This window comes from Lagopus muta, chromosome 11 (genome assembly GCF_023343835.1).
Source record: "Lagopus muta isolate bLagMut1 chromosome 11, bLagMut1 primary, whole genome shotgun sequence".
In the NCBI taxonomy this organism is placed as follows: Eukaryota; Metazoa; Chordata; class Aves; order Galliformes; family Phasianidae; genus Lagopus; species Lagopus muta.
The window spans coordinates 9262279-9283093 of NC_064443.1; the positions used below are offsets into that span (position 1 = coordinate 9262279).

Genomic DNA, 20815 nt, shown 5'->3' on the forward strand with positions numbered 1-20815 from the left:
AACCCATGAATGATACTGCATGTGGAATGTGGCATATCTTTATTTTTAAGAGCGTGGGCACTTACAAAGGGGAAATGCTCAGGGTATGAGCCTCACTTTGGGTATGAACCAACCTTTGCCTCACATCATCTCTCTCTTCTTCTCCCAGTCCTCCTCCTCCTCCTGTTGGGTGATGTTCTTTAGCTTTAACCACGCGCTCCTCCTCATCTCCTTGAGCTGAAAAGTCAAGAGTAAATGCATGAAACATTGGAAACACCATAGGAAAATACACCACAGATATTTATAAATTATAAATAAAGGCTCCTCTGCACATTCTGATTTAAGGAATTGTTTCAGCATGTGCCTGAGTCCAGCTGATCTCCATGAGACATAAAAGCACACTGAAACACATGCCAAAGTGCCCATCCCGAGCGAAGCTACTTCCAGAACCAGGGGTAAATTGAAGGAAGATGTCCTCCAGCAAAGACATGCACTCAGGGCAGCGCTGGGGCCCAGGAAATGGTGACGGCAGCAAGCTGACCTTGCAAACTCAAAATGAAATCAGAGCCCGGGAAGATGAGATCCAGATTTTCCTGCACGCAGTCCTCAGAGCTGAAGGTGGATGCTCAATGGTGCACAGGCAACAAACGAGCTCTGCACATGGAAACAAACATGTCCAAAGGCCTCACACCCAACAGGGAGCTGCTGGTTGCCGAACATCTGACAATCTGGCTCCGAGAGCGGGCACCGAGCCCTGGCAAATCCTGCTCCCAGCCCTGCTGAAAATCTGTCGCCACATCATCAACGTTAAAAGACAGGTTTTTTCAAATGGGAAAAGCACGTTTATCACACTCGGCAAACTCACGGACAGCACAAGGCATAATTGCTCAAATGTCAAATAAAAATTCTCGGCTGAGTAAACACTGTGCGTGGACCCTTTTTGATCCCCAAATATGAATGCTTCAGAACAGGATGAGCACGTGGCCAGCGGGGCTGTAATGGGGAGGGCTCTGTATCCTTAGCTCTACCAGGCCTGATAAAGTGCCCGCTATCGGGGAAAAAAAGCTCATCTGAAAGACAGAGGGAAACCAGATGGGAAAAGAGCACAAACCCTCAGTGGGGATTTTTAAGGATTTTTTTTTCTTTTTCTTTTTTTTTTTTAACTCATTCTCAATTTTCCCAAAATAACACACTCTCCCATAGCTCCAGGAGAAATCTGAGGCATTCAGAGCGCAGGGTTGCAAGGCCAGGTTTTGCCCTGGCTGCATGAGCCTAACCCAATGGGCACCAAGTGGGCACCAATGCTGCAGGGCCTCTACCTCAGCTATTGCTGACTGCAGCACCTTGGCCACTTCAGATTTTGCTATTTGTTCTGCTGCTTGGATAATTTCAGCAAGTCCTTCTGCCTCTGGGTTTTCTGATGCTTCCACCACTGCTCCATCAGGGTTGGCCACATCCAGACCTTCCATCTCTGGTGCTGCTGCTGTTTCTTCTAAGGCTGGTGATGCTGTCACATCCTTCTCTGCATCTCTCGGCAGCAGCATTTCTGTGTCCCCTGCACAGTCCCCAGCAGAAAGGGCAGCAACGAGATCCATCCCAGGGGATGCACAGAGCCTGGAACCTGTTGGTAGAAATGCAGAGTGAAGTAGCATGACTATAAACAAGCCCAGAGCCATTAAAAGAGACTGGTGTCAAGACCTGGAGCTGCAGGAGCTGCCTCTCCGCAGCTGTTTGCTCTGTGCAGATGCTGGGATGCAGAGCACTGTGCAGCAGCACAGCTGTGGCTCTCACATCCCTGCTCCGTGCTCTCCTGGGGGTGGCAGACATTTCTGTAGCCTGAATGGAGGCCAAAGACACAACTGTACCCCAAAACATCTTCATCGCCTCTTATCAGGTGGATTGTGTAGCAATCAGAGACTAAAGGGAGGCTGGCTCTTTCCCAAGATATGTTTGCTTAAAATCCCAGAAAAAAAAAAATATATATATATATTTTTTTTCACTACCAGAAGTGGAGAAACACAAAGGTGGGCAACAGCAGGTTCTAGCCAGGCACAGTGCACCTTCTTTCAGATTTCTGTGCCAACATATCTCACTTCTGACCTGCCGCATCCTTAGGGCTGCATTCTGTGCCCCCCATGTGCAGCCAGGCCGTTCTGCTGTGATACTGGTTCACAAGTCTTGCATTGGGATATTCATCCAGTTCCATGGGCCAACCATCAGCTCAAATAGGTGACATTTTGACAGTGAAAGGATCGTTTCTGGTACGTACACAAGGAACACTGGCAGAGGAGATGCATAACATGGTCTGATACATAAGTCAGCTTTTTTGTATTACAGAGACCCCTTGTCAAATATCACCCCATTAATGGGTTAAAAGGCAGGTAGCAGTGATGCTAGCAAGTAGCAGTTACCACAACAGACTTGGAGGAGTCTCATACCACTGCTCCTCATTAGCAGTACATACTCCGGAACAAGCCGAAGAGGGATATGAGATGGAATAAGATTCGTGAACTGAAAGCATGAAATCAAGAGCCAGAAATAGCTGCCAGGTTTATCCACACACACCAGACTGGGCAAAGGCTTCACACTTTGTTACTCCCCTGTGTTCTTTCACTTCTTCTGCATGGAGACCAGCACAGCACTGGGACAGCAGACAACTAGCTTTTGGGCACATGACGACCCAGCAGTACAAAGGGATTCCTGCAGCATGGAGACACACTCACACTGTAAGCCTGCCAGCACAACACCAAGGTTTGCCCACATCCCTGAGGACACGAGGCTCTCACTCGCTCTTGCCACCAAACAAGCTACCTGCATATCTGCTTCATTAACTAGTAACCCGTAGGCCTGCTGACAAGAACATACTTCTCTCTCCTCTGGTAATTAGCCCTGAAGGCTGGTCATGCTCACTGGCCATGAAACGCTGCAACAAGCAGCCTTTTCATGCTGCCAGCCTTACCTTTGTCCCTGCCCCTTCCCATTGGCTGTGGAAGGCCGGCACGATGCCTGCACTACCCCCGTGGGCATCTCTCAGCAGGGCAGAAATGAGCTGGCCGGGATGGTTGGATGGCATCTGCAGAGATGGGGAACCTCTTCCTTTAGCTCAGGAAAAGCATGACTAGCTCCGGGAGCAGGGATGGGACCAGCCTGAGTTGTGCTGGGAAGAGGAAAGGTCTTATGAGGCTCCAGAGATGCTGGAGAGGAAGCACAGTGCTTTGCACAAGGAACTAACAGGAACTTTGCTGGGAGTAGGACTGCTGCCTGCTGCACATGCCAGGCTCTGGTCCCAGTTAGCAATAGTGTCATGAAAGTATTAAAAGACCAAATCTACTTGAATGAAAGTGAAACACCTCCCAGAGATCCTGAAATGTGGGCTGAGTTAAGCTAACACTGACATGGATGCAGTGTAAGGGATTAAAATGTTATTTTTAAAATTACTCTCCTTGTCAGAAAACAAAGGAGGCAGGTTAACAACACTCACCCCCATCAAAGATGTTATGGCTCTGAAGTGAAGCATGCATAGCCCAAAGATCCAGCTTTATGATTGCATTTCCCCTCCAAAATATTTTTGAGACAAATTCCAGGCACTTCAGCAAGTAGAACGGCTCAGAGATTAAAAGCAAACGTATTCCCAGCAACTCTGGGCAGCCTGCTCCAGCAGCACGACCACAAACCCGGGAGTGAACTGCACTCTGACTTGAGATATGACCTCAAAGAAGTCACATCTGCCTCCGTCCTGGCCCCCTCATCCACAGTGCTCTGCTGCAGCCACGGCTGAGAATTAGCAAAGGTTGCTCCCTATTATGTGCTCCCTGAGGTCTGGTCACCACAAAGATGATATTTCAAGGAGCTTGCTGCCTGCACACAGTTTTTCTTTAAGTATACATTAGCATTTTGACCCACATTTGCATGGGGACTAATTCAACCTCAGAACCTCCAGTTTAACCTCACAAATTGCCCGTGAACCACCAGCAGATTACCCCATGTCCCCAGGAGCACGGTGGCTCTCAGATCACAGCACATCACTGAAGCCCACTCCCTGCCTGGAGCACTCCAACACCAGGGCTTCATTCCCAACCCGAGCACTCTCACGCCTTGCTCAGGATTATGAGATTTCAGCACCTCCTATTTGCTGCACAACCCCTGCTTCCTCTCCTCAGAGCTCTGTTCTCTGCTCTGTGGCAATTTCATAGAATTGTTTGAGTCAGAAGGGACCTTAAAGGTCATGTGGTCCAACCCTCCCTGCACTGGACAGGGACACCAGTTCCTTCAGATCCAGCTCCATCAGTTGTTCAGAGCCTGCCCAGCCTGACCTTAGCTATCTGCAGGGATGGGGCAGCACCACCACCTCTCTGGGCAGCCTGTGCCAGTGCCTCACCACACTTAGTGCAAAAACCTTCTCCTTCTATCCATCCTAATTTCCTTCTTTTGGGGGCATCAGCTCACAAGGTCCTTGTTAAATCTCCCCCACCACTTGGCAGCTGTGTAGCTTGCCCCCAGCCCATTTGTTTATGTCTGACTAATGCTCATGGCTTCAAAATGAGTTTGAAGCTAAAGCTGTGTCTCCCAATTAAATGTCTGATAGAATGACATCAAAAGCAGAACAGACAGAAAAAATGATTTCCCATTGATAGGCTGACCACGTTGTACTGAATTATAAGGCTCCAGTTGCTTAGAATTTCACTTTAATCTTTCAAATTAAAGCTTTCCATGCTGCTTGTCCGCCCCAGCTGGGATTTGGGTGAAAGTTTCAGTTAATTCAGTTTATCCAATGGAGGAAAACTTTTAACCCAAGTTAAAAAGAAATAAACTGCTATCTCTTCCAAGCATTTGGTCAAACAGTCTCAGCACAATAGTTTGCAACACTGCTTTCATTTTGCAAGGAAGGCCACAATGGTGCCAGAGAATGGTATTCTTATAGCCCGTGAGGAGCAACACACCTTTAGCCAGGCTGTGAGTACCTGAAAAATGACAGTTTGCACACACACCAGAGCCATTTGTGATAGTTTAGCAGTGAAAATATTTTTCAAAGTTCCGGCTTTGTAGCCTGAATATTCTTTTTGTGCAGTTATGGTGTTCTTTAATGTAATCTGTAAAAATAGCCGCTGACCTTTAGTGACATACAACAGGCTCCTGGTTTCCTTCCATGGTTTGAAGACTTAAACAATAGCCCCAAAGAAATGACTCATTACTACACTCACACACATGCTCGATGCCTGGGAAACTGCTGGCTGTCGGTCAGTAGGAGCAAGGAGATTCACAGAGCTCCGCAGGGCAATGGGCTCCAGCAGTTTGGGGACTCGTGCATGAATGGCCTACATTGCAAACTGCCAAACTCCCGCCAGCCATTGCCACAGACACCAACAGGGAGGGGATGTGCAACAAGTTTTTTGTGGGAGACGTCTGGGGAAAGGTCACTCTGGGTTGCCAGGGGACTCAACGGCTGCTCTCACTGAGCTCTCAGCATAATGCTTTCCGTGCTCTGAGCCTCCTGACATCTTAGCAACCTTTCAGCATGGCAGAGTGGAGGATCCGTTCCCCAAACAGCATATTCCTTTAGGTAGGCCAGGAGCATCAAGTTACCCTCATTCTTACAGGGGGAGGAAAACTTCATAATCCTATTAGACTGCATTCACTTGACACCAGCTTTTAACACGTGTCCTGTAACCTCAGCCAGAAAGAAACCTTCAACAGCTCAGCTGGTGGAACTGTTGCCTTTAGACCACAGGCAACAAGCTTGAAACCCGAGAGAGGAAATCTGCAGGTTTCTGAATAAATCAGGATTCTGGAAGTGGGGTCAACCTCCGGGCTGACAGTCACAATATGACAACTGCCAGCATTCAGGGAAAGCAGACAGCTTGCAATGAGTTATGTTGTCGCTCTGAAATCCCTGTCTCCTGAGTTCTTCTACACGGCTGCCAATGCTGCTATTTGCCCAACTGCAGCCATAGCATTTGGGTCATTAAACAATACTGATGGCAATGCCCGGAGAACTCCAAGCACCTATTGTAGTATCACTGAATTCCTCCTTTGATCACCATGGTCAGAAATACCTGATTTTTATCACTCCTTAATAGCTCCCAATCAACTTTAAGAAGTTACCACAATGCTCATGGTAGAACCTTTGTCAGGCCGGGATAATCATTGACAAAACCAGAAGAGCAGATCTCACCAGCTCGGCACTGTCAGCCATTTGTGACCTTCTGCGTGGCCTCGCTACCCCAGGGACAAGGTTTCAGCTTCCACCTGGAAGATATTTCTGTGTTAGAGCAAAAAAGGCTGCAAATGTAAAAGCCAAATTCCCAGGTTCCAGACAGCCTGCAGAGATTAAAAAATGGAAGAAAATGTGAAGCACACGAGTCATTTCTTGAGGACACACAGTCCCCTAAGCATATAGTAGGAGTTTACATGATCACATGCTCTTGTGGGCTGCTCAAGAGAAACAAATCTGTCCTATACTTAAGATACAGAAGCTGTCATCCTTTCTGTGTCCCAGGTAAACCAGAATACACCAATACTTACTATGTTCTTCCCTCCAAAGCTCTAATAGACGACTATCTAACTGAACGCTGAGCAGCTGCTAATTCAGCATTACAAGCTTCTGTTTCAGGCTTGAAGAAGGACTCAATGCTTCCAAGGTTACCTAAGCTCTCCAGCCATCCCAGTTTGTCTAAGATATTATCGCTACCCATAAGCCTTGTCCAGCAGCAAGCAGAAAAGCACATTTTTTGTTTCTAATATCTCTCTGTTAAGGGGAAATGAAAACTCAGCACTCCATTGGATGCTTCTGAACTCAAAATGGTCAAGAGTCGTTTGAATGAAGTTTATAAATGACAAGAAATTATAGAAGTTAATATCATTTTACAAATGTATGTTTTCCTGTAGGTTGATGTGTGGCTCTCAAGAGGCTTGAAAACACCTAGCAAACTCTTCAGAGCCAAAGACATTGAAAATGAGCTTTAAGAACAAGACCTCGTGGACTTCTCTGAGAGGAGGAGAGACATCAGAACCCATGACAGCTTATAACTTACAAATTATAACTACTTACAGCAACCCATCTCTTAAACGTGTGGTCACAACCCTGTGTTTAGATAAGAATTTATTTCATTCATTACCTCAGTAGTGATGTACCCGTTTGGAAGTTTTGGATGGGCACTAAAACACAAGGCATTAGCTTGAAGCGATGGAGCAGATTTGATGGGCATCTGCATGGTTCATCTGTCAGCTCAGGTAACTTTCTAAAAGGTGAAGTGATAATTGGGATTTACAAGACTTGCATATTCTTAAGGAGAAAAAATGGCAATTTCACAAACTTGCAATTGAAGTACTTCCAATAGGCAGGTTGGCACAAGAAACATAGGATAGATGAAAGAATTAAAATAAAAAACAGTTTATGCATTTAGCCTTAAGTACCAGCTGTGTCTGATGGAAGTGGAGTTTTCCTTCTTCCAATATAAGCGCGCATTCACATCCCTCAGGTACAGATCACAAACTTATTAGTCCAGTTACTTCGTCTTGGATAGTTTATTAAATCGTAAGGACTTTCATTCTCTGCTGCATCTGGGGAATTTTGCAGGCTTTCAGTGCTCCTCCTCAGGTCAGCCATGCAACCAGATGATTAAACTAAATTCCCTTAAAGAAAATCTTTGTTTAATATTAAAACAAAAACATTAAGCTGTAAAACATTAAAGTGTTATTTAATGACCATTATGGCTATATGAGAGCCAGATGGAAGCTGCTCTGTGCTGTCCAAGCTCAGCTTCCCAGGAGCGATGCTCCGTGCGATGCACACCCTCTGAGCAGCACAGCAAACACACGGAGCATCTCCACCACGCCAGGCTGTTCACTGGAAGTCAAATCCTCAACCCAGCGTACAGCCAAGGAGACACCCATCTCCTCTTGCTCTGGGTGGGGCAGAGGGATGGAAACTCCTCCTCATTAACTCCTTAACAAAGCGCCAACTCATGGAATCATACTGCATTTGCTCCCAGAGCTGCTCCCAGGCTCTGTCTCACAGGATCATTAAGGTTGGAAAAGATCACTAAGATCATCCAATCCATCAGCCCACCCCCACCATGCCCACCGACCACAACGCTCAGTACCAGACCTCCATGGTTCTTGAACACATGCAGGGATGGTGACTGCACCACCTCCACGGGCAGCCTGCACCAATATTTTTGTCAGTATCTTTCCCATAGAAGTCAGTGGATATCTTGCTATGCAGCAAATGGGAAAAGGCTTGGACTGTACATACACTGTATGGTAGCACAGCCCATACAGAGCACGTGCAAAGAATAATAATTGAACCTTTTCCAGAAAGCAGCCGTCCTGGTGTGTGAAAGTAATGCCTGCTCACTATCTAGCCAATGAAACAACTTGAAAGTAACAAAGGATAAGCTTCCATTCTCAGAAAAATCTCTATGAATCAATAACCACATTTGTAGCAAGCATTCTATTCAGTGAGCTCTGATTATCAAGAAATCCACAAGAGCAAGCAGCCAGATCACTCACAGCAACAACCAAACAACTCTCTCTCTAATTGCCACATTGGGCCAGAGAAGCAGAGTTGGAAAAATTCAAGCAAATCCCCACTGGAATCTTTAAGGAGGCTCTAATCCCACTCCTAATGTCAGATGAGAAATTCTGTTCTTGCAGGAAAAGGATCTTCCTCCCAATCGCAGAAGCTTCCTCCAGCATCTGAGCTGAGCCAACTGCAAATGAAATCTTGAATCTCTGCCCAGCATGATCATCAAGAACTGAAACTTCTGAATTAGAATCATATAAAAGATGCCAATAAAAAATTCTCTTCTGCAAGCTCTACTCTGCTGTCTGAATCTTGCTCCGTTTCCCTTCCAGCCCAGTTAAAACCTGGGCTGTGCCAAATCCCAGGGCAGACCCCACTCACAGCATTTCTGACACAAGCCAGGGAGCAGTCGAAATTACAAAAGACAGCTCTCATGAGAACCCCAGATCAAAGAAATCCACCTCCATTTGCATGAACTTTTAGATAAACATCCAAAAAAGTTTAAAGTTCACTGGGGGACTGACCCTTTTCTGCAGTCACCCTCACACAAATACAAACCCTGCATTTGCCATTCCTCTTTATGGGTGGTAAGGTCTTTGGGGCAGGCACCAGGACTTCCTATGCACTAGGGAAGAGCCAGCGCCATCACCTCTGCTTCTAAATGGAGACTGTGTGTCTTGCCACAGTGTAAATAATACTTGTGAACAGTCCAGCTCTAACATGACTTCCTCGTGACCCTCCTCTCATCTGTCCACTCTACTCTATGATACTGGGGTCAAATTCAGGGAGATTTGACGTGAACATGAAGCATGGTACATCCAAATGATCGGAGTTTGGAAACAAGCCCAAAAACTATAACAAAGCTCATCTATGCATCTCTCATTCCTTCTTTTGCTCTAACCACCAGATGTTCTCCATTCAACTACCTGTTACATTCTGAGCTTCAATTAGACTGCACATAGACTTCAATGGATGATCACAGCACAGATCATCATAGCAGGTAGCTACTTCTACCTTGGTATCTTGTGTCTGGTAAAAGATATAAAATTTAAAAAGAAGCAAAAGTCCTGTGAGAGCAAAGTGAGGTTCAGGCACCCTAACGGTGGGCTCAAAAAATCTCACTTTTCCCCTTCATAAAAGCAAGCAGTTTCACAAAGACTCAAACAATAGATTATCTTCAGGGTTATTGTGACGTGACTATGAGGCTTTCTCGTCAAGCTGCCAGTGGGGAGGAAAAAAAAAAAGCTTTCTGAATCAGGCTCTTATCATTTATACCACATTACAATCCAAAATGAAAAATGACTTGCTCCAGATTTGATAGAATAAAGCATCTTGAGATGCCATAGAAGTACCCAATTTTCAATAAAGACATTAAACCTAAGCTTCAAAAAAAAAAAAAAAAAAAAAAAGGGAATAATTACATCGTTTTTTGCTTTGAGTTTTAATGTTAAAAGTGTCAATTTATAAAACTAGGTGAACATCCACAATTCCTAAGCAGACTGCAGCTAATTAGACCTCTTTTGATCTTTTATTTTGCCCAGAAGCTTATTTAACAACTTTACACAAAACTCAAGGTTTTGACATAGTAGTGGATGGGGGGAGGGGGGAAGACTGCAGAAGAGGAAAATTCTCTCTGCATTTTGCTAAGGTGGAGGCTCATCACTCTCCCAGGCATACATTCTGTCAGCAGAATGCTTTTTAGCAACGAGCTGGACCACCTCTCATCAGAGCTATCAGCATGGAGACACTATGGAGAACAACATATTCCTAGCCAAGAGCACTTGCTCTCATTGCAAAGGGTTGTGCAGAGGGGTCTGGTGGAAGTGGGGCAGACAGTCGGTCCAAGCAAAGAGTAGAGCCCTCACTCTGCTGTCCTGCACCAAAACAAACCTGAAGAGAGTTGGCTCCATCCTGGGGCAGTGGAAGGGATGGGACAGTTCCTCCTGGTTCCTTACACCTCTCTTTCCTGCAAAGAACTGACATGAAAATAACTGTGGGGCCAGATAATACTTGGCCATTTGTCATTTCTGTGGCCACACGATGGGTTGGTGGTTGAGCTTGATGATCTTATGATTGATGATCTTTATGATTCCATTGATTCTATGACATCAGCTTTCTCCTTGCTGAGGTACTCCCTCCTCTGGGACCTTCACATCTCTCAGGTCACAGCAGTGAAGGATTTCTAAGGGCAGGAATTGCCTTACCTTGTCCTGAAATGGAACATCTCAGGGCTCTCACACACAGACCCCAAGGAGCAGGCAGCCAGCCTGATCCAAGAACAGCTGTTGGGAAGGGAGCAATAGGAGGAGGAGACAGGATGGGGAATTAACAGCTTCTAACAGCACAGCACAGCTGAGTCTGCAGTAAAATGCTCCTGTCTGCGAGCAGTTCCCTTCTGACGGGAAGCTGGATGGATTAGAAACAACCACAGCCATTTGGACGTGCAGCTTTATGTTCTATGTTAATCTCTGCATAAGGGAACATGCCTAGGACCTAGCCTAAACCTCAGTAACAACAGCCCTCCACTTCTGTCCCTCTGCTCCCTAATTTGTCTATCTTCAGTCTCAATTAGGAAGAGTTTGAGCTCACCCAGTGGCTGAGTTCATTTAAGATGCAGGAATTCAAGCAGGAATAAGCATGCTGAATGCAGCTCTCAGCCCCCACAGCGCACATCCACATACTCACGCAGTGGACCCCAAGCACCAGCCCTGGACCGTGCTCTGACCCCTCCTACCCCACATTCACAGCCACTAGGAAAGCTTAAAAAGTTGTCACCAATTTGTTGAAAAAAAATCAGTCTCTCTCACCCAGTTCCAAGGCCATCCTGGCTTGCAGTTTTACTTCCTTTCCTCCTCGCTCTCCTTGAGGTGCATCAGCTGAATGGGGCTTCCACAACAAAGGGAAGAAAGAGGGAAGCAATCGCAGACTGCACCCACACAGCAGCAGCAGAGATATTTCACCTCTCGTGCTGCGCATCACAGCAGTAATGATTTCCAAGAGTACCATTGACAAAGTTAAAAGCTTAATGTAGTAACAAAAATCAATACTGTGTTCAAGAAAATCCCCTGATGCTGGAGCATCACTCAGGTAGATGGCACTGGGGCATCCCCTCGCTAACAGCAGCTGGCAGCCCATTAGAGAGGGGAGGCTGCTTTAATTTATTCCCTTTGTCGTTCTCGTATAGATCTTCCCCTTTTCAAGTGTTCTTCGTACCTTCATTCTGCAATTTGGGTTCATAAATAGAACGAGTTCTAAAAGCTGGGATCAATATATGCTGCGTCCCCTTTCAGACAGGAGGCAGCAAAAAGGAGAGAGCCAAGTGCCCTGCTGGCACAAACAGCAGTTCCTTTGTGCTGCAGTTCTATCATTAAAATATGAATCCAAATATGGACTTCATTTAACTCATGGAAACAAAAAATAATTACAAGTCATGCTTGCATCCCAAGAGCAATTCCCCTGGCATAAATCCACACCTTTGACACTCAAAGAAGAACTATCTTACTGCACTGAAGGTGCTGAAGAGGACGCCTGGAAGCTGACAAGTGACAGGTCAGAGCACAAGGCTGTGAAGTGTTGGGTCATCTCTTGGTGCTCCAGGGTGTCCTTGTACCCAGCAGCATTCATGCAGCCTGACAGGAAAGCATGCAGCACTGCACTGGTGAAACTTGTCTAATTCTTTTTTTTCTTCCAGACATAATTGATAGGGTTTACTTAATTTGACATTGTTCTAAGGGACAAATCATAGAATGGCTTGGGCTGAACGGGACCCCAAGGATCATCAAGTTCCAACCCACCCTACCACAGGCAGGGCCACCAACCTGCAGATCTGGTACTAGACCAGGCTGTCCAGCGCCCCATCCAAAACCTTATGTTGAACACTCTCTGCTTCCATTAAATACACTTGCCAGATCCATAGAGCTCACGAAGAAATCCCAAAGGATTCCACTTGTTTTTAATCAGAAGCCTTAGCAAATGAAAAGCAAACCTTCTCCTGCCACCTCTTTAACACGCACACAAAGCTCTACCAAAACACGCCTCACTGATGCTTTGCAGTAACACCTGCTTAACACCAAACAAAAGCACGTCTAAGTCACAGAGTCGGTAAAATCCAATCCAGTACGTCAAAATATTTCAGCTTCACCGAAACACTTCTCATTGGTTAGTGCTAAAAATTTGTTTCATCTCTTCATTCTCCTGCCAGGCCTTTTGCGAGAAAGCAAAGCTCAGTAACACGGCTAAGACCAGAGGACTACTGCATGAACCAAAAGAGTAACTAACAGCTCATCCCTCGGTCTGTCCTCCTCCAAAGAATGAAGCCCTTCCACCTCTGTGCGTTTCACCTTGGCTTTTATCTGCAGCTTATTGCTTTTATTTCCTCTCTCCTATAACCCACATAAAACTGTGTGGGGCTAGCTATAAAGCAAACAGTGAGAGAAAGGCATCTCATTCCTATTGACCTAAGAGCTCTGGGCAGAGCCACCTGGGTGATGTTGGGGGGCAGAGCCCCCCAGCTTCGCATGGAAGCCATTCTGCAGCCCACAGCTGCTTCAGCACTGGGTTGGGGCTTGCTGCACTCCGGCTTTTCTCAGCCCCTCGGCCTTTCCACCTCTACAGCTGAGTTGCACCACAGCTCATCAGCATACATTTACAAAGTGATGGCTGAGAGCTTGGCCAGAAAGCTCTCTGAGCACAAGTGCTGTTGTTTTTACAGGGAGACAAATCCACAAGGCTGGGAGAAGTAGGAAGGAACATCTGCTTGCACACATCAGTGCAGGCACAAGCTGCAGCTGTGAAGCCCCTCTCGCTCCCTGGTGCTGCCTGCTAACTGCTGGCATAAATACAGCAACAGCGTTGCACATGTGGCAGGCCGTTTAATTTTAGAAATCAAAACTATCCAGTGATTAAGTTAGTCATCCTTCCTCAATTTGGGACCAACACAACAGTACCAGAGGCGGCGGTCAGAACCACTGTGGTTTGCAAGAGGGAAAGTGTGTGTGTGCGTGAGCACCAGGAGCCCTGCTCCGCTCTGCCCAGCCTCGCTTTGCAAAGGAAAACACTCCAAGGAAGGCTCCAAATGAAACCTGAGTGCCTGCATGGATCCTGCAACGCAGGAGGCTGCAACCCTGTAAAGCCCAGAGGTATCTTCCCCTTCCAGTGAAAACCAGTGAAGGAAGAAAGCAAACAAGTCATGGAGGGATTTTCTGTTTCTCTAGACAAACACGCTAAGAGCAGTTCAAAAGAGGCTAATTAAATTCTAAAATCCCTGTGCAAATACATTAATAATGATTTAGAAATGAGCAGTTAACCAAGGAAGTTTTCAAGGTGGGAAGTGTTTGATACAGAAGAGTCGCTCAGCATTCATTGCAGACAATCTCTCTGGATAGCACACGTGTTTGGAGGCTGAGCAAATGCTCCTGGGCCCAGGAAAGCAGCATCCTCCCTGCAGGCAATCCCCATTGCCCCTACCATCAGGCAGCCAAGGCAGCACCAAGCAGTGTGGCTGCAAGCCTGAAGGACCACTTTGCAGCCCCATCAAGGACCTCTTCTGACCTGTCTCCAGGGCAGAGGAGAAAAGCAAAGATGTTTATTCTCTCCTGTTGTTGCTATGGGAAGTTTCTAAATGCCAAATAAATCTTTTTCCTCTTCCGATTCAAAGGAAAGAATCAGCAACTTGTAACAGATGAGTTATGGCTGTTTGTGAGAATGGGGTTAGCTCATAACCATAAAGAACTTTTGCCCAACCAATGGAAAACGTGTATGAAATATTGCTATCCTAATAGGCACCAAAATCTTCCCCTTCATGCACGAAGCATGCAATGGTGAGAAATCAATAATACCTTATAATTGCTGATACAGTGGGGTGGAAAATCTGACAATGTTGCATGGTCTCCAGTCCCACAGATCAGAGAACCTCTCACCTTAAAATGCCACCTTGCCCACAAGCCAAGCAACCATTGCTGTAATGGTACTGCCTTCATTTAACAATGGCAAACCAAGGTGCAGAGAAAAGCAGCAATGTGCCCTTGGGAAGCCTTTGGCAGAGCACAGAATTACACCCCCTGGCTGAGGCCCTGTCCTGCTCAGACCTCCAGCTGCAGTCACTAGACCACCCCTCCCATTCTTTTCCCCTATTCTCTTCATGCCCTTGCTCCTGAAGTACGTGGTTGTTTTTTTTCAGGCAAGATCTCATGAGATATTGATTCATATGCTAGTTAAAACCCAGATCCATTATATCTCCCTCTCTGCTTTCATTCACTAATTTTATTGTCCTATAAAACAAGAAGATTTTCAGAGGAGATATATTCACCATGCCGCCACTACTGCTCAAGGCACACAGCTGCCAGCATCTTCCGGAAACATGTTTGTTTAGTTCATAAATCCTACTTTCAGTATTTTGCTAGATACAAAAATTACACACACAGGACAATAAATTCCAGGATCACTCTTCCTTTGGACATGACAAACAGGACTGCAGTTATTTCCCCAGCCTCTCAAAGTACCTCTCAAAGAGTAGTCAGCAGTCTCATAACTTGAGATAAACCATTTAATTTCCAGAAGGAGCCTTGTTTGTATGGAGACACGAGTTATTGTCTGCTGGGTGCTCTCTGATTGCTCCGTGTTGGGAAGCAGATGTTTGGGCTGAGCATGTTCCTGGCACACAAAGTCGCCTCATTCAAAACTGAAGGATCTCTTTAGTGGTCAATAAGAGGATATATTCACTTACCTCAGCACGCCAAGCACGCTGTTCTGCAGTTTCAGCAGCTAGGAGGACAGGCCCAAAGTTGTTTTACACTGTATTATCAGTAGATACCTAAGAGAGAAAGTGAGGAATAAAAGCAAAATAAAAACCACCAAAAACTGGCAGGAACTGCTTCAGGAGGGAAAATCGTGGAGAGAAAACGCTATCCAGACTTGACTCATGATTAAATGCTCATTAAAAATTTTTAAAAAACATAAAACACGAAGCATTAAGAAGTAAATCTAATTGGTAGAAACAGAGGGAAAGGAAGTTAACTGCAAAATTCAACTAGACCACCAGAAAAAGCCTCCAAGCAATTCAATTCGTTATGGCACGGTGAATCCTGCCTAGAAAAGGGTTAGAATTCGCATGGAAAAGCAGCTCAGATAAAACAAATCAGGTGTGATTAGCATTTGTAAGTGTACATAAGGTACCTTTAATCTAGGCATACTGTTAGCAGCATAACATAAAAATACACCAGGGCAAGCTGCTCAGCCACATCCCCACGACTGCAGACAGAAGCAGCCGCGGCTGATGCACACTGCTGTTGTTTCTGGGCAGGATTCAGAGCTCCCCCACAGACAGCTCGCCATCGGTGATAAGGGGTGGGCAGAACTCCCAGTGGCCTCCACATCAGCCATGGCCAAGGGATGCTTTGCCAAGGCTAATGTTTCTTTTAGCCCAGCTGAAGCTCTCTGTTAAATTGCCAGTGGAGAATAAGACTCCATAAAACTCATATCTGGAATCTGGGGACTACTCATCAAGAACATAAGTGCTCTTGGTCAAAAACATTGCTAGATTTACAGTCTGTTCTTTTTAATGCATCCTGAAGTACGGATTTCACCACTCTCCTCATTGCTACCAGTCACATTGAGCACATGAGGAGAAATGGCCACACACTGCAGAAATCTTACAGCCTTCTCCAAATCAAAGACTATAGATGTGCCAGGTTAATCCTGATTAGTAACCTTCACTGTGAATATATACTGATAACACTGTGCAACTGGAGAAGGCTTTTTAATGTCAGGTGGACCACATCCTATTCCCACAGCAGCTGCTGTGATGTTTAGTCACTTTGTTGCCCTTTCTGTCATGCCCACTCTTCCACATATCAGTACATTAAGAAAAAGCTAGGAAACAGACCTAGGGACTGTTATCAAAACTATAGACTTCTACCCCCACTATTACTGCCTCCAGCCAAAGAATCCAATCCATCCGTTGGCTCTCCCTTCTCCTAGCTGAGCTTGGAAATGTTAAGACATCTTTAAAATCCTCCCTGTTCTATACAAGTCTAGCTTGTATATCGTTTGGACATGCCATAGCAAAAAAGATATTAAAAATATGTCAAGGCTGAGCTGCTTGGACAAAGGTGCTAAGAAAGAACTCAGATGCACTGCCCAGGTATTTGAGTTTTATGGGCTGCTCTCAGAGACAACAACCCCTGGCTTAGTGCCACCATGCAAGTGGTGAGATGACAGCCAGCCAGGATCATCTAGCAGAAGGTGTGAAAGTACTCAGATAGACATTGTGAGACAGCACTGGAAGAAGCTGACAAATGCAAACATCAGTTATTTGGGAACAGAAACACCTCCCTTTATGGTTTAAAAGCATGCCATATCTTAGCAAACTCAGTTTATATAACCGTTTGACTTGGAAGGGACCCATAAAGGTCAGCTACTCCAACTCCAAGGTAGCTTTCATCATGTGTAATACAACAGTGTCAAACACCAATAGACATTTCATTCGCCTACAACACAAGTAAAACAAAAAACACAACTACTGTAAATGAATACAAAAGTCCCCTCATTAGGCATTAGGCCCTGAGCATAAACCTCTGCATTACTCAACTGTCCTTTTTTTTTTATTTTTTTATTTTTTGCAAGAAGAGACACAACATCAGAGCTTGGGTACTTAAAGCCAGCCAAGTCAGACAGTGGGCCAGAGCAGCACATCCTGGCTCCCAGTGCTTGGGGGAGCACTGTTTGATAGTCAAAAGCAGTTGAACCAGTTGAACAAAATCTAGATTTTGTTCCTAGCTCACTGACTGACAGCACGTAACATTGAACAAGATGCTGCACCACCTTTTCCACGTTGAAATGGTTGAATAGACCCGTTTGCCTGTGGCTGAGAGTATGGTGCAATCATTGCCCTACAAGGTACTCTCAGGTCATCAGCTCTAGGATGCCAGAAAAGAGCAGAGCCCAGTTGTTGTGAGCTTATGCTACATGATAAGAGCCTTGGTCAGCGTGCATGAATTTTTTCCAGCACTCCACGAGTTTTTCTGCATAGCAAAGTTAAAGCAAGCGAGAGAAAGAGAGACATCCACATTTGATTGGCTGTGACTGGCTGCAATTAAAAACTATAATTTATTACCCTGGATTACGAGTATAATTTCAATGCAGAGAATTAAGGTTTTCTTCTGAGATGGAAATAAAGATTAATTTTTAATTTCCTTTCTCATTGCACATTTAAGAGCAATGGACTCCATAGAAAACTACAGGTCAAAATAGTTTTATGGAGGAATGACAATGTTCTGTTGTCGAATAATTTAATGCTCTTGCTGCCTTTTTAATATTTGACTGCAGCTCCCTCATGCGAAACAACGGCAGCAGACGCTGTACACATTTGCTGCAGCTCTCAGGTCAATGTGACTTTGAAACAGCAAAGTTTCGCTGCTCAGGGCTCAGGCAGCTCTGGGAGCTGCTTTCCATAGGAAGGGAGACACAGCTTTTCCAAAGGGCAAGCGGCCAGCCTGGAATGGGAAGAGCAAAACAAAAGCCTGGGGGAATAAAGGCACCAGAATAGATGGGCACAGGGGGGAATACTTACACATTGGCAGGTGTATACAGATAAAGCAGGAGAAATGTTTCCATGTGGGAAACACTGCTGTAAGACTTCAGGGCTGGGAGGTTTTGCCTGCAGGCAAAACACATTATTCCAATTTCTACAGCACATCAGCAGAACACAGGAAGAAACTGTGAAGCACGAGGTCACAAATACACCGAGGCCTTGGCACCGTGATTAGGTCACTGCTTTCCAAAACAGCTCCCATGCACTGGGAAAACCACTGCAGAAAAGCTGGGAAATCCACACCATTAGACAGCACTTCTGAGCTACCAGTATCAGAGAATTCAATGCAGGACGTGAAAGGAGGGGTCTGTGCATCCATTCCTCCCAGAGCCGGTCTCAGGACAGGATTTGATGTTGCTGCAGACAGCAGGAGGACACTGTCACATGCCTTAGGCCCAGCATTTGACCCTGTGCAACTGGCAGGGAAAGGAAATGTCAATGGAATTCAGAAATGCCTTAAATCACTGTTCTGTTAGTAGCAGTTAAAAAAAAAAAAAAAGGCCACATTAATGACTTGCATCCCAGCTAATTGAATAACCCTACACTGACAGAACTGTAGCCTAGATGACGTAGTAATAGGCCTTTCCATTGCAGGTTTTTAAAATGTACTGGCATCTTGGGCTATAAATGGGATTAGATGATGAGATGCATAAGTGATGCAATTGCTGCTCACCAGGGTTAAGCTGAGCACTCTGCAGGGTTATGGGGAGGAACATCTCTGAGGGACACAGAGGTGACAGCGCTTTCTGCACATCCTAGGGATCAAATATTTTGAGGGCTCTCTTGATGTATTTCAGGTAAAATCTGTTGGAGGCAAGAAAAAAAGGCGCTGAATCTAATTTTCAGCAGCCCTTTTCCTTGCAGGATTTCTAGACAGCATTTGAAGTACCTCAATTTTCAGTGCAGAAAAACAGCAAAATTGGACACCTTGCTTAGGACAAGTCAGCACCAATTTGGCACTGTGCAGTAACTGGAGCCCTGGTGCCTAAACTAATCCTCCCCACTGCTCCCAGTGGGATGCTGGCAGCCCATTTTCCCAAACACCCCAATGCCTTTGGAAAGTCTGGACTCCAGTTTTGGAGCAGAAGAGATGCAAAAGCACCAGCTGCTATAGAGAATCCTTCCACAGGCTTTTGACATCAGTTTTGTCTCCAGGAGCCCACCCCTGGTACAACCATCGCCTGAGTGTAAAGACTGGTATGTGTCTCCGGAAATGGAGTTTAGATGTTTGTCTTATCTGAACAAGTTCAGCAACTGAACACAGTGTGCAAAAAAGCATGAGCAACCCTGACAAAGCAACTGCCGCCTCCTTATCACGGTCTCCAAAAGGACTAAAAAGAATCAAGCATCAGAGACTTATCTCTCGAGAGATGTTCAGTGCCCATGGCTTACCGATCAGCTCTAACTCCCTTTTTCACCAGAGTTTTGCTGCCTTGTTTTTGGCCACACAGAACAGCCTTGCCACTTCCTGAGTGTGGAGGAGTCATGAGGGGAAGGGCTGCGGAGGATGGGCCCTCTTCACCCATGCTGTTGTCTTATATTTCTGGACAGCAGGATGTTTTGTTGTTTTTTTTTTTACTCATGGCAATTCCTCCCTTGTGATAACCGCAAAAAACGGCCATCCCAATATCACAGGGAGGTTCTGAATCTTTCATTCATTCATTGCCACCACCAAGGATGTGAACAGGATTCCTTGAAGTCACGTTTACCTTGTCTTCCTCTCTGTGTTCTCCTCATGCACTCCAGGCTCAGTTTGGGATTCTCTATCTGAAGTCCTCCAAAACTGCTTTTGCCATGAAACATACCAGATCCTTTAAGCTCTTCCCCTGCCTCCTCCATCTGCAGTCAGTCAGCATAGGACTCCCAACAGCACCAAGCCCTGCTCTAACAGCTCCCCCTGAAAACAGTGGGAAAACACCTTTTGGTTTCAGGAGAGTCTGATTAATCCTGAATGCTGCTGAAAATACTTCACTAAAGTAACAAGATGAGTAAAGCATAGACGTACTCAATTCTGGAACATGAGAGATCAGGTCAAAGCTATCAGTGAGTAGGGAGGATGAGATCAGTAGCTTAGACAAGACAAGACATTGAGAACAAACCATGCTTTACTCAAAGAGTAGGTGCTAGAGACCAGTATGAGTCTTCTTAGGCTACAGTGTTAACTCAGCAAGATCAGAGGTGTCACAAGGCACTCCATGACAGTGGGACACTCAAAAAATGTAGAAATGCAAGTTGTCAGGCATCTGGAAATAACAGATCTCTACATTGGAATCTGTCTACAAGAAACAGGCTGGGGCTGGATCCCACATCAGCCAACTTTGAGATGTAAGTTGTGATGGCTGTAACCTTCATCTATTGTAATGTAAGGTCCCTAATTCATACATTCAACAGTAATATGAAATAGATAGTCACTGGTCATTCAAATACCTCAATTCATTTGCATATTTCAGTCAACACCACTGTCTGTAAACAAGCAAGGCTAAGTTAGCAACAAGTGCTATTTATGGAGAAGTCTCACTGAAGGAGCCCTGCATAGCCAATATTCTTTAATCAGATGCTCCTCCATCAGTCCCCCTCTCACAGATACTCAACAGATACAACAAACAGATTTTTTAGCTGGCATAACTAATCCCTGAATCCTCTTTCCATGCTGCAGAGGTTGAAGGTTCAGCACTGGTCATCGCTCCCTGTTCCTCAGCACAAGGGGAAACTATCATAGCTCA

At 45.5% G+C, this 20815-nt stretch overlaps 1 long non-coding RNA gene across 1 annotated transcript; it reads right to left on the reverse strand.

Moving 5' to 3' along the window:
• Positions 1-102: 102 nt before the first annotated feature.
• Positions 103-15316, reverse strand: LOC125698676 (uncharacterized). The gene is made up of 3 exons (XR_007379262.1): positions 15228-15316; positions 1299-1600; positions 103-216 (listed from the first exon to the last, which is right to left on the reverse strand). It is a non-coding gene; the product is annotated as an uncharacterized LOC125698676 (long non-coding RNA).
• Between the last annotated feature and the right edge of the window lie 5499 nt (positions 15317-20815).